The sequence below is a fragment of the Mesoplodon densirostris genome, chromosome 6 (genome assembly GCF_025265405.1).
Source record: "Mesoplodon densirostris isolate mMesDen1 chromosome 6, mMesDen1 primary haplotype, whole genome shotgun sequence".
Lineage (NCBI taxonomy): Eukaryota > Metazoa > Chordata > Mammalia > Artiodactyla > Ziphiidae > Mesoplodon > Mesoplodon densirostris.
Window position 1 is genome coordinate 86,904,735 of NC_082666.1, and position 13,556 is coordinate 86,918,290.

The 13,556-nt window shown below is 43.5% G+C and overlaps 1 protein-coding gene across 9 annotated transcripts in view; it reads left to right on the forward strand.

Moving 5' to 3' along the window:
• Positions 1-13,556, forward strand: part of LOC132492632 (transducin-like enhancer protein 4) — a 152,681-nt gene that overhangs the window by 112,394 nt on the left and 26,731 nt on the right. The window lies entirely within an intron of this gene.

A 13,556-nucleotide genomic window follows, 5' to 3' on the forward strand; every position in this document is an offset into this window, starting at 1 on the left:
CGAGCCACCAGCATCTCCCCCTGGACCACTGTTTCCCCTCCAAAGCTCTGTTAGTGGGCAGGCTCACTTAAGCCCATACTAACAACACTAGTAAAACAAAGACACCAAAAATGATGAAAGCTCAGCTTTGATGATCTGATTCAGAATTTTGCTCTTTTAAATTTAGCATTCATGTAAGGTTTATATTGTACACTTAGTATTGTTTTCATTTTTAGTTACCAAGGGTGGAAGTAGGCAACGTAATCTTCTCTGCTCTTAAGTGCTTTTAAAAGTCTTAACTCTGACTCTGACCCCCTCTAGCATAGAACTTTTCAAGGATCTCCTGAACAATTTTTAGAACGTGTGTGCCATCTCATTACTCCCCTTCAAGGGCACTTAGAATAAAACACAGACTTCACCATGGCCTGCTGGGCCCGCACAGCCTGGGCCTCCCTCCTCCCAGCATGGCCCCTTCACGTGCTCCCTCTCCAGCAGACACCCAGCCCTTCTGTTCCTTCTCCGGGCCTGTACATGTGCTCTTCTCTTTGTCTGCAGCAGTGTTCTCCTGGCTGTTCACGTGGTGGGCTCCAGTTCCCTTGTCGGCCTGGGTGTCCTCTCTTTGAAGAGTCTGTCCCTGAGCACCCTGTCATTAGTCTTAACATCCAGTTTATCTCCTTTGTAGCATGTTGCCATTTGCACTTATTATATTATTGATTTATTAATTTCTTAATAATAACTTAATTTACTTTATTTTATGTCCCTTACTTGGAAAGAGTGCTCTCTGAGGATAGGGTCCTCATCCTCACTTTCTGTTGTGATCCAAGTCACTGCCGTAGGGCCCAGCAGAGTACCTGGCACCTAGTTGGTACTCGGGTCAGTAGCTGATGGTATTCTGTTATTAACTGGGGGGTTTGTGTTGTGTTCCCACCACCCCGTTAGTCCTCACACCTCACTCACTGTCGAGTCGTTTGTGACGTTCCAGTGAAGTTGCTGTGCAAGTCTAGTCTTCACTCTGTTACCCTGACTCAAGGCCATGCTGACACCTTTGGCATGAATTCTACAAATAAGGGAAAAGAGTAGAACGTCTGAAGAGGGCACCAAGCCAAGGGGGCAGGTAGGTGCCCAGACTGGAGAATGGGCTGTCTGAAATGTTTGAATCCGGACAAATAGGGTGGCTTTTCCCCAGAATCTGAGGCTTGAGAAACTAACTGCCCGTGACCCTCTTTCAAAGGAAGGCAAGAGGAGACTTGCCTGGATTGGGTTGCTGATAAAGGCTTGGCCTTCGCCCTCTAGGGCAGATTCCAGAAATAAGTGTGAAAGAAAGGGCAGTATGTAGCTGCCACTTCTCCTAGTTAGCTCATCTAATCTCTGTTACAATCCTGTGGGACAGATATCCTTGTCGCTGTTTTCCAGGCATGAAAATTGAGACCTGGAGGGGTTAAGGTGCTGGAAGCACACGTGTGTTGGATATGTGTGTGCTGGAGCTGAGACTTGGTAGCAGAGCACTGTCACTGTGCAGCCTGTGATGAGTTCATCCCCCTACCCCTTCCCTCCACACTCCACTGCACTGCAGAACGGTGCCTTATTCCCCTCGTGTCCCCAGTATCTAGAACAGCCAACACAGAGTAGCCAATCAGCTCAAGTCATAGGATTGCAACGGAGTCGCAACACCAGGCCCTGCTTGCGAAGTCTTTGTTTAGCCCTTCTGACAGGAGTAAAGCCTCATTCCACCAGCTGGTGTTGAAAGCACTTCTGCTTCCAGTGGGGTCTGGCTGGCTCTGCCCCACTGTCCCTTCCCACTGGAAGGAGGCTCATGGCTGTGTGTTTGAGCAAAGCTTCTCAGTGGCTCAGAGGTCTGTGCCGTGACCTTTGATTAATCCCCTGCTCCTGGATGCTTTCTTGTACACACTAGATTGTGGGATCTTCTGCATCTAGATTCCTGTGCCCTGGATGCTTACAAACCAAAAGACTAGCAGGATGATAGAGTGCTGGCTGTTAGCAGAGGACTGTCCCGAGATGGACTTTGTGTGCTTGTGTGTGTACACTTGTGAAGAGAGAGGCTGTCAGAGGGGAGACACTCATACCACAAAAGTCGTACCTACGCTTTGAGTTATTTTGATCTTCATTCATTCATTCAGCAAAAACTTTTGTGTAGTGTCCTTACATCGCAAAGTGCAGGATTCTTTCAAGCCACATCTAGTATTAAATAGCAAAAGCATACTACTGAGCTCTAGGGTTCTTCCTTTTTAATACAATAGTGCTTGATGGAATGGTATTCCCCTCATTTCTCAGGGTGATGAGGGAGAATATTTTCTTCTGGTATTCAGCATGCTGCTATTACCACAGCATTTAGCTCAATGCCAAATTGCAGTTGGCTCTATTCAGTTCTGTTTACCCAAGTAGCGCTGTAGTGATTAAATGTCACTGGGTACACCGAGTATACAAAAGTAATTAACCTAAAAGGACATGTTAGAATAAGGGTCAACAACCTCTTTAGCCCGTAGTGTGACGGGGAAGACAGTATTGATGGAGATACTGCTGGTGGGGCAGGGCTGGGTGGTCAGGGAGGAGGAGGACAGGAGGGAAGCAAGGTCAGCAGGAGCAGAGTGCAGGGCAGCACTCACAGTTGTCAGGGGCGGCAAGCAGAGCTCTGCGACCTTTTCTGTAGTTGCCTTGTAATTTAGGTCCCTGACCTCTGATCATTTGAGATGGGGGACAGGGTGGGATTAGACTGTGACCTGAACCCCCTTTCAACATCTCAGCCCCAGTGAGTGGAATGCTGTTTTCCTGTTTAGCCTAGAGTAGTCTCAGCTTAGCTCATGCTTGTTCTTCCAGTATTTTACATATTTGATCAACCCTTGCATCTTTAGACCTAGTTGTCAAATAAAAGCTGCTGCTTGAAATCACTTCTTTGGACAGATTTGAAATTGTGTCTCTGAGTATCTGTGTCTCATTTGTTTTTAGTCCTCAGTATACTGAAGTCACTTTCTTAAACTGACTGATACTAATATGCTTTACGTTGCTTTATGTACTAAAAATTTACATAAAACTCGAGATAGTCATCTTTGATTTAAAAATCAACCAGTGGGGCTTCCCTGGTGGCGCAGAGGTTGAGAGTCCACCTGCCGATGCAGGGGACACGGGTTCGTGCCCCGGTCCGGGAAGATCCCACATGCCGCGGAGCGGCTGGGCCTGTGAGCCGTGGCCGCTGAGCCTGCGCGTCCGGAGCCTGTGCTCCGCAACGGGAGAGGCCACAACAGTGAGAGGCCCGCGTACCGCAAAAAAAAAAAAAAAAAAAGAAAGAAAAGAAAAATCAACCAATGGTAAAGCTCTTTTTTAAAAAAACAAGTATGCTATCTGTCTGCCCTATATTTGGCTTTTTCTTTCATCACCTGTGTGTGGTGACTTCCTCTCCGGGAAAAAAAAAAAAAAAATGGGAGTGCTAAGGATTTTTTTCCTTGACCATAACCTCCTTGGGAGATAAACATTTCAAGGAGATCCCCAGGGATCACTGTTCTCTGAATGAGTGGCCGCAGAAAGAACTGCTGACGCCTGCATTCTTCACTGGTGGGTCTGTGAGGCAGGGTTCATTTAGGTCCTGCCATTTCAGTGGTCAGACTTGAGTTAAGATTTGTTTCTCCCTGGCTGCAGACAGCTGCTGAGTACACGATGAGAGCCGAGGAAGAGGGGAGCCAGTTGAAAAACGTCTCCCTTATGCTGAAGATGTATCTCTTTTAGAATAAGAATAATTGGCGGCCTTGATACATTTACAACAACAAATATTTCTTGCTTGCCCACCCAGAGGTCAAGCCTGGTGCTGACCTTGGGGGAGGGGGCCTGTGCCCTTGATTGGTTGGGGAGCAAACAGGGAAAAGGCACCACCTTTGACCATATTCTCTGCCTGGCACCATTGTGATTTTTGTTTCCGTTGTATTTTTTACTCTGCTTCCTCTTGCTGTCTTTTTTTTTTTTGCGGTACACGGGCCTCTCACCGCTGTGGCCTCTCCCGTTGCGGAGCACAGGCTCGGGACGTGCAGGCTCAGCGGCCATGGCTCACGGGCCCAGCCACTCCGCGGCATGTGGGATCCTCCCAGACCGGGACACGAACCCGTGTCCCCTGCATCGGCAGGTGGACTCTCAACCACTGTGCCACCAGGGAAGCCCCCTCTTGCTGTCTTTTTAACATTGTCCTGAAAATTGTCTTGTCACTACATCACTTTCCAAATTACCGCTTCTGAGGGCTGCCCCCCTCCCTCCCTCCTTTGGATGTGCCTGCACCAGGCCTCCCACCCCCAACTCCAGCTGTTCTTCTGACCATGGTGGTCATCATATGGAGGGCTGAGAACACAAAGAAATACTTAGCCCAAGGGCATACGCCCTTTAGGAGTGTATAATCTCTACTCTCTAGATAGTAAAAACGTTATGGGAACAAGTAAGACGTATACACGAGTGTTGATACATGAGCAGATCAAGTTTTGTATTCATTCATTTATACAGCAACCCTTAACTGAGTCAGCAGACCCAAGTCTTCGTAGAATTTCTAGTCAAGTAGAAGAGACTAGCAAGTAATCAAAATAGTGGCCGTGATAGAAATGCTAGGAAGGAAGGAAACAGGGGACTGTGGGAGGGATTTCCGGGAGGGGTCACCTTGGATAGCATCACCGACAAGATCCTTCTGGGAAGGTGGCATTTAAGTAGTTGAGGAATAAAAGGTGAAAAGATGCTGGCAGCTCAGAGGCTAGGGAAAGGCGTTCTTGGCAGAAGCCTGCACTGAGGGATGAAAGAGTAGGGGGTGTCCAGCACTCTGAGAAAGAGACTTTCAACTGGATTAGAGAAGGTAGACAGTGTCTGTAAAGTGTCAGATGCTTGTGTTAATTCCTGTTGATTCCTATTGTGACTTCAAGAAATTTTAGACCTGTGTCATCTAATATGGTAGCCAGACACCACATGTGGTTATTGAGCACCAGAAATGTAGCCAGTCCAAATTGAGATGTGCTGTAAGTGTAAAATGCAAACCAGATTTTAAAGACTCAGTACTTAAGAATAAAAATGAAAAAAAATAAAATGTTTCATTAATAATTTTGATATTGATTATACATTGACACTATACTTTTTGATACATTGGGTTAAATTAATATACAATTTAAATTCACTTTACCTGTTTCCTGTAAATTTTGTAAAAATCTGGCTACTAGAAAAATTTTAAGTACATATATGGCTCACATTATATTTCAGTTTGTCAGTTCTGTTCTAGAATACAATTCACTTTGATATTTTAATGAATGACAGTAACCAAATTGGCTAAGTGAACACTGAAAACTGTTTTGCCCTTTTGAGGTGGTATGAAGAAGACCTAGAGTTTGCATTTCTGATTAGCGACATTAAAACTGTTAGGAAGCCTACCTTTAAATTGGTACACTGTTGTTTCCTTCTCTGTTCCTGCTGAATTACCCTTTGATATTGTATAGAGTATACTTGCATACATAATGCATAAGAATATATATGAGGCTCTGTGGAGTTAACACTCTTGGGGAAAAAAATGTTTAGCGTTTCAAATAGATTAAAACAGTTTACTGGGAAAAAAAGCAACACGAAAAGATTTTCTTTTCCAATAAATTTTAATAGTTACTAAAATGAGGGTTCTGGTCCGTTAAGATACAGCTTGCCAAGTCTTAAAGCTGAGTCACTTTTTTCTCTGAGCACCTACTTCAGCTTCTTTCCAAGCAGCTGTTAGAAGTATGTTGATATTTTGATTCAAGAACAGATCACGGTACAAGAATGAGTCTAAAGCCAATTCACCCTTCCCAGAAAATGCAGGAAGGAAAATTTTGCCAGCCGCTTCACCCCCATTTGTTTTTAGGGCAGTCAGCCTCAGTGTACCACATCTGATGTGTCAGTAAGTCTTAGTAACATTGATTATAAGGCATTAGGAGAATGAATGATTTAGGATATATTTTATAGGTACTATACTGAAAAAAAAAATCTCAGAAGAAGGTGGCCGGTGCATGTGACTATAATTTACATCGTGTCTGCATATAAGATTTATAGAATCTGTAGAAATGAGGGGAAGGAAATTCTGGGTGGAGGACAAATGCACATAGGAATGTTAGGTCTTGCAAACTTTTGAGGACATTCATTGGACTGAAGGGCATGAAGTGACTTTGGGGTGATTAGACAGTTTAAAAGATGTGACTTCTGGGCTTCCCTGGTGGCGCAGTGGTTGAGAGTCCGCCTGCCGATGCAGGGGGCACGGGTTCGTGCCCCGATCCCGGAGGATCCCACGTGCCGCGGAGCGGCTGGGCCCGCGAGCCATGGCCGCGGAGCCTGTGTGTCCGGAGCCTGTGCTCCGCAACGGGAGAGGCCACAGCAGTGAGAGGCCCGCGTACAGGGAAAAAAAAAAAAAAAAAAAAAAAAAAAGATGTGACTTCTGTGCAACAGTTGTGTGCACTTGGTAACTTTTATTACAGTTTCTGGGAGACTGTTCATACTGTGTCATCTCTGATGGTCAGGAGTGAGGCTACTTGATTAATTCAGCCTGTGCTTTGGGCTGTCTCCATCAGTGGGCATGGGATGTACTTGGCCCCCTCATCCCCCCAGTTGGTCCCTCATGTGACCCACACTTTGGACCACATGCAGACAGTGGCTGTCAAGAGAGGAAGCTCAGGTGCCTATATAAGAAGCAAACCTGTACCTTTAGTGTCAAACATCATGCTCTAGCAGCTTAGCTTGCCAGCTAAAGGAGCTGTATTTAATGAAATTTCTGGGGTGGAGCCAACAGCTTTATTCCAGGAAGAGGAAGTAACAGTCAAGAAACCTCAAGAGGACATTAAGATAATGTTCTAATTTAAGATCAATTTTATTGATACCTGATAAATTATTATGGCATTTTTTTCCTGACCAAGTAATAGTTAGCACTGAAGCCTTGGAAGCAAAACATGAATGACTAAATATTGAAGTGCTGTAGATACTGCATGAAGGAAAAAAATATGTAGGACTTTTGTGTATTCTAAGTATATTTAACTCATGGAGCCCTACTGGAGGGCAAGGGATGTATTTCATTCATCTTTGTATACTTAGTGGGTACTTATCCATAAGTGGACTGAGATTATGTCGTGTTTTCCACATTAGCCAAAGAGGTATAGCTCTTCATGACGCTCCAGACTGTTCTTGACAACACGCACTCTCCTCTAATCCTCACAGCCACCTTGTAAAGAAGTACTCCTGTTGTCCTCGATACCCACTGGAGAAATGGAAGCTTGGAGAGGTTCATTAACTTGTCCAAGGTCACACAGCAGATGGTACAGACTGGTCTTGAACCCATAGCTGTTTGACTTGGGCACCCATAGCATGACCATTGTAGATACTTTCTCTCTCCTTAATCCTTCCTCTGGTTTGATAGAATTTTGATTACTATCTGCAAAAGAAATTTATCTTGAACTGAGTTTTTCTTACCCAGAGAGAAGCAGTAAGACAAAGACGACAACAGACCATTTTAAAGAACATGTTGTTCACAAAATGTTATAGAAGGTGAAACATTTATTAAGAACAGACTCATTACTTTATATGGTGATTATATTAAATATTGTTTTATCAAGGGCAGGTCTTCAGAAAGTCCCAGTCATTTTTGAAGGTGAATTTTGATTTATGTTAATTTGAAAAAAGCAAGTTCTGTGAGGATTATATACAGATTGTGTTTTTAATGACTTCCTTAATCAAGCAGGTTATTTAAAAAAAAAAAGTCTTACTGTAATGAGCAGTAAACTGACAACTGGTGACTGGCTCAGAGCTCTACCATATTCAGGCTTTTCACCACCAGCATGCTATAAATTTTAAGCTAATTTACATAAATTTGCATGTGTTATGAGTCAGTATGTAAGACGTGTGCATTTTGACCAAATAATTTTCATTTTAAAGTTTTTATACTTAATTTTCCCCAGTTGAGGATTATTTTCTCCATCTCTCCTGGTTATTTCCTTATAAATGAGATAATAAATGTTAAAATGCTTTATTATAAAAAGAGCTCTGTGAACAGGAATATAAACATTTTATGTAATGCTATACAATAAAACCTTAATCAGAAATGCTCTGGGATATGGTATGTTTAGTTTCGTATAGAAGTTTATTCACAGTATTACCTTTCCTTCAGAACGTGTTGAAAGTGTTTTACAACCGTGAAATGCCCTGAGGACTAATGACTGTAATTGAGTCCGGGTGACTCAGGATGCTAGGGCTCCTCCTGAAGGCCCTCTGCTTGGAAGGAGGAGTGGGCTGTGTCCCTGGCTGATCTCCAGCAGTACCTTGGCCTTTCTGTATTCAAGAAAATCACCAATATCCATTTCTCTTCTAGATACCACTCTTTCGCAGAGGAAATGATGATTGAGGACTTTGATTATGGCATCAATAAAAGTGTCTACAGGGCTCTTGGGCCTGCCCCAACGGCCATAAACAAACTCCCCCTGAATTGTCCCTGACCCAAACTAATTCCTGTACTGAAAGAACTACAGTTAAGAGTAGCAGTATATTCATCTTCTAAAGTGGGCTGGTTTTGAGAGTGAAGAGACCTGGACAACAGGTGTAAAGTGGGGACAATCCGGAACTTGCAGTCACCCTGGCCACATTTTCGTGGTGCCCTCTGCCCTGTCATTACCCTCTTTATCTGTTTGAAAATGGATTTACCCTTTGGTGCCAGGTAGATGGGGTGTCTGAAGGCCGCAGCTGATGAGCAATGAGTTTTAGAGTTCTTGATCATGGTTGTCCACTCGACCTTTATAGCATATTCTTGCCGGTTGGGATCTTGTAAGTGGGCAGGGACATCTGAGCACTGCACCTATGCCAGTGGAAAGCAGAGTTAGTTTGATGTGCATTTGAAATCAAATTAGAAAGTCCAGCGTGGAGGTGGTATTTATAGTCTTGCCTGCAGTATTGAACCAAAACCTTATTGTAATTGTTGAAAGGAGATGTGTTTTCGTAATAGCAGCCTGTTGGAACCATTATTATGGATTATCTGCATATCTATGCTGAGGGACAGTGCTACCCAAACACCTAGAATAGTCCTTAGGTGAGGCTTAAAATAGAAGATCCACACTAGCTCCGTAAGTAAATAGTGTGCAGCATACAGTCACAGTGCTGAGTTGCTATTGCTGAGGCTCAGTTATTTACCAAGGGCTGTGCCTTCTACTTTATGTGGCTTCTTTCACTTAGCCCTCAGAGCAGCCTGGTTGACGGAGTGGGTGGGGTGCCGTTGACTCCAGACTCCAGACTGATTGAGACTGAGCAACATCCTCAAGGCTACAGGGATATTAAGTGGAAGATTTTTAACCCAGGCAGTCTGGACTCCAGAGAGATGCTCTTGCCTGCTAGTACAGTGTGTGCTACCTGTTATTATAATTAGCTGATTGTAACAGCACTCACTGCCTCTTTTGGGGCGGGAGAATGCTTTATGGAGCTCTTTCTCATACCTGGTCATCTTTGATCTTGAGGTGGCAGAGGAGTCACAGCAAAGGGGACGGTGGGGTCACCCGTTTAGATTGCTGGAGGGCTTTGGGTGTGACATCAGTAAAGGGTCTTACAGGGCTTTAAGCCTGCCTTCTCCATCCTCCCCACCTCCACCACCATAAACAAACTCCCCCTGAGTGTCCCTGACCCGAACCAATTCCTGTACTGAATGAATTACTGTTAGAGTCGCAGTTTTGCAGCTGACTTTATCAGTAGCCTTAGTAAAGTCCAGGTTGGATTTCAAACTAGGATCTAGAATTTTTCTCATTTTGAGATAACATGATTTATAATGTTAGGAATTAACTGACTTTAAAGCTTATCTTTTATTACCAAAGCAATTAGGATTTCCATATAAGATTCATTTCGCTCTGTTTCCCCTCCTATTTATCTTTTATTAGACATCTACCTTGTTTTTTCAATATCCCAATATGTGTTTATTTTTTTTAAATACATAATTTTTTTAAATTCTAGGTTATTACTTTATTTTTGAGAGGTTTTTACTAACATTTCACATTTAAGGTGTTTTGCCCTTTCCACATCGGCCACCACTTTCTGATTGTGACTCTTCTTTCATAACCAATTTGCTAGTATATTCACATGATCAAACTGTAATAAGAAAGATTTATGTTTAATGTTTCTAAGTTTGTAGATTTCTAAGGAGTAATAATGCAGCTCCAGTAAGTTTCTTATGTAATAAGTTAGGGAAATATCTAACCTAGCTAAGCTTTTAAAATAACAATAGAGAAATAAAAATAAGCTTTTCTTGCAAAAGCGTGACTTTGTCTTTATCAGTATTTAATTCCTACTGTTTACATGTCTAGCAAAGATCCAAATGGCCTTCCAGTGGCAGAATGGTGGACTTGTAAGATTCATGATGAGAGTCCGTGCCAAGTCCAATTTGATTCTAGAGCAATTATGTTATTAGAACATTGCTGATTGCCCCAGTGCCTATTGTGCAGCTTAACCTTTAAATGCTAGCGATAATTAACTACTTAATCATTCTACCAGGAAACTCCAACATGCAACTCTGTTCTGCAGTAAAATTCACAAATAAAATACTGTCCAAAGTGCCTGAAACAGCCAGCTTAAAAAAAAAAAATGCTCTTTGTACATGCGTGCCAATTAATAAGCATTATCATTCAGTATTAAGTTTTAAGAAAGTATTTTGTCATCGTTTAAAAATCAGTTTTCCTGATTTCGTCCCAGCTTACCCTTCCCCGTTGACATATACACACTACCAAATGTAAAATAGCTAGTGGGAAGCAGCTGCATAGCAGCACAGGGAGATCAGCTCCGTGCTTTGTGACCACCTAGAGGGGTGGGGGAGGGAGACGCAAGAGGGAGGGGATTTGGGGATGTATGTATATGTATAGCTGATTCACTTTGTTATACAGCAGAAACTAACACAACATTGTAAAGCAATATTATACTCCAATAAAGATGTTAAAAAATCAGTTTTCCTTTTTGACAGAGTGAAAATAACGTTAAGTGTGTAGTATCAGTAATCATACACATGTACACACAGTTTTTCTTCTTTTTGTAAAATATCACAGTAGTAGGAATGAAGGCATGTGGAAGTAGGTGGAGGATTAAGGTGAAGAACGGGGCAGAGCTACCAAGTTGCCAGATCCAAGGAATGCCACGCCTCAGATCCTACTCTAGTGAATGGTTTCCTGTGGATTTGTTTGGCCAAGAGGCCCTCTGAAAAGGAATGTATCACATGAATTTTGTAAAGATTGAGGAGTGCCCGAGGGGTTGTTCAGTCATTTAAGCTTGAAAAAAATTATTGGCAGTTCTGTGTCACTCACTGTGCTGGGTGGGTGCCCCCGGCCCCAGGAACCCACAGCCTGGAGTGGGAAGCACCTTGTAATTGTAAACAAACAGCTATCAGTTGATGGGGAGTGCTCCACTCATTGGGTGAACAAAATGTTAAGGGAACAAAGAGTGATTAATTCTGCCTGACAGTGTCAGAGAGCTTTGAACAGTGACGTTTAGAGCTGGTTCTTAAGAATGGTGAGGGAGGATTTCAAAAGGAAGATACTGAGGGAAAGGGCATTCTTGAAAGCCAGGAGAAAAGGCTGCCAATGCAATGAAAATAGATGGTGCACCAGGGAGCAACAAGCCCAGAGCTCTGAGACAAGGCCCAGGCCCTGGATTGGGGCAGGGAGTGGAGGGCTTTGGAAAACAGCTGTACTCAGAAGTTTGGTCTTTTTTTCCTATGGACGATGGGACACCATTTGTCATTTTTAAGGAAGGGTGAGAATCTCTGGGAAATGAATCCCAGAAATGTGGAGGATAGACTGGAGAGGGGAGAAACTAGATACAGGCTCTGGCATTAAATATGTTAGGTAGTAGCTCACAGATGGTGTTTGTGTGCATGATTTCAAAGAAGTAATGGTTGTAAAAACCTGATTGCATTGGGTCATGGTAGGAAAGCAAAGCAGAAGCATTGAATCAAGTCGTATGGCTTGGGAATGAGGATTGGAACTCAGCGGACATATATGAAAGTCAAGAAGCAGTCAATCCACTTTTTAAAATTGTTTGGCTTCTAGTGCTTTGCTTCAGTCTTCAGCCTTAATGAATAATGCCTGCCATCTTTTCTGCCATCAAACATAAGAGTGTATGTTTGAGTAGGGATGGTTAGAGGGCTTGGTGCCTACATTTAAGGGACTGATACAGGAAGGAAGGGTTTGTGGTTTTCCAGCCTCTATCAGTGGAGACTCACTGATCCTTCTCAGTCTTCCTCCTCCTCCAAACTCCCACCCTGCACCCCTGCCTTTGGAGCTAGTGGAGGAGTTGCCATCACCACAGCTGACCACTAGGGGGTGATCTTTTGGTAGCTATACCAACATGGGTGGAAAGAAGACTGTTAATTATTGCTAACAGACTAATAAGGTAAAGAAAAAAAAGTACAAGGAGTACATTTTATATAAGACGAGTAAAGTTATAAATGAGGAAAAGCTTTACTGAACAGTTTTCTGAATTGATTTGGATGCCAGGCAGAGATTCTGGTGGTGATTCTTTGTTCTTCCTAGAACTTTCCCCCCATATCTCCAAGTTTCCTTGCCTCTGCCCTCCAAGGTCAGCCCTTTCCCACCCCACCTGGGTTACTCTAGTACTCGAGAGTGCTGCCCCAGAGCCCCCCTGAAGAACTTGGCTCTTGAGGCCTTCAGTTCACCCTCAACAGGTCAGCCCTGCACCCTCTCTGTATACCTCCCCTTTAGTTTAGTGTGGAACTGAGTCACTAGCCACTCCTTGAAGTTAGTGACAGTTTTCATCAGTGCTCTCTTCTTCATCTATGGTTTTAAGCTGTCATATCGTCTCAGTGTGCCCAGTAACCGCCTGACCTCGATGGCAGACTCCTTCTCTGTGCTTCAGAGAATTTCTCTGTCACTGGTGTTTGTTTTCTGTGTGTGGTACTCCTCCAGCTGAGAGCTCTTTGGAAGAGCAGAGATGACAGACATGGCCTGAGCCCAAACAGATCACCCCCAACTGTGATTCCAAGAGGGAGGGACCATCTTTCTATTCCCTGGTCCTAATGGGGTTCCTGGATTTCCAGAGGTTAAAGAAGAGAGCAGATCATGGAAACTCTAGGAGTCAGAAAAATAATAAAGTGCATTTTTGTAGGTGTGGTTTTGTTGTTGTCATGTTGTTGTTGTTTTACCTGCCACTCTGCATCTCCCAGGCCCTTAAGTTGCGGGACTAAAGCAAAATTCTGTAAGTATGACCTTTGTGTCACCATATTTGGGTGCTTAAATCCCCAAGGAGTGCCTCTCTTTTTTCACTGAAGAATTAGTAATTATCTCTCAAGGTGGACTCTAATTTATTCAGTTTCTCTATAGAGGTTTGAAATACTGGCTTCTCATCGGCTGGCAACTTAAGGGTGGGCGGGGGGCTGCCTTTTCTTTCTCCTCTTTCTCTTGTATCTGCTTCCTCTCTCGATAAAATATAAACTTCTCCTTCAGACCAAACCCCCTTTGCCCTTTGCGTTTAACCTGCTCCCTGCCTCCTCTTTTTATTCCTCTGATCCCTCTGTCCCATCTCTCCTTCTTCTGTCTTGTTCTTTCCTTTTTCCCCTTTTC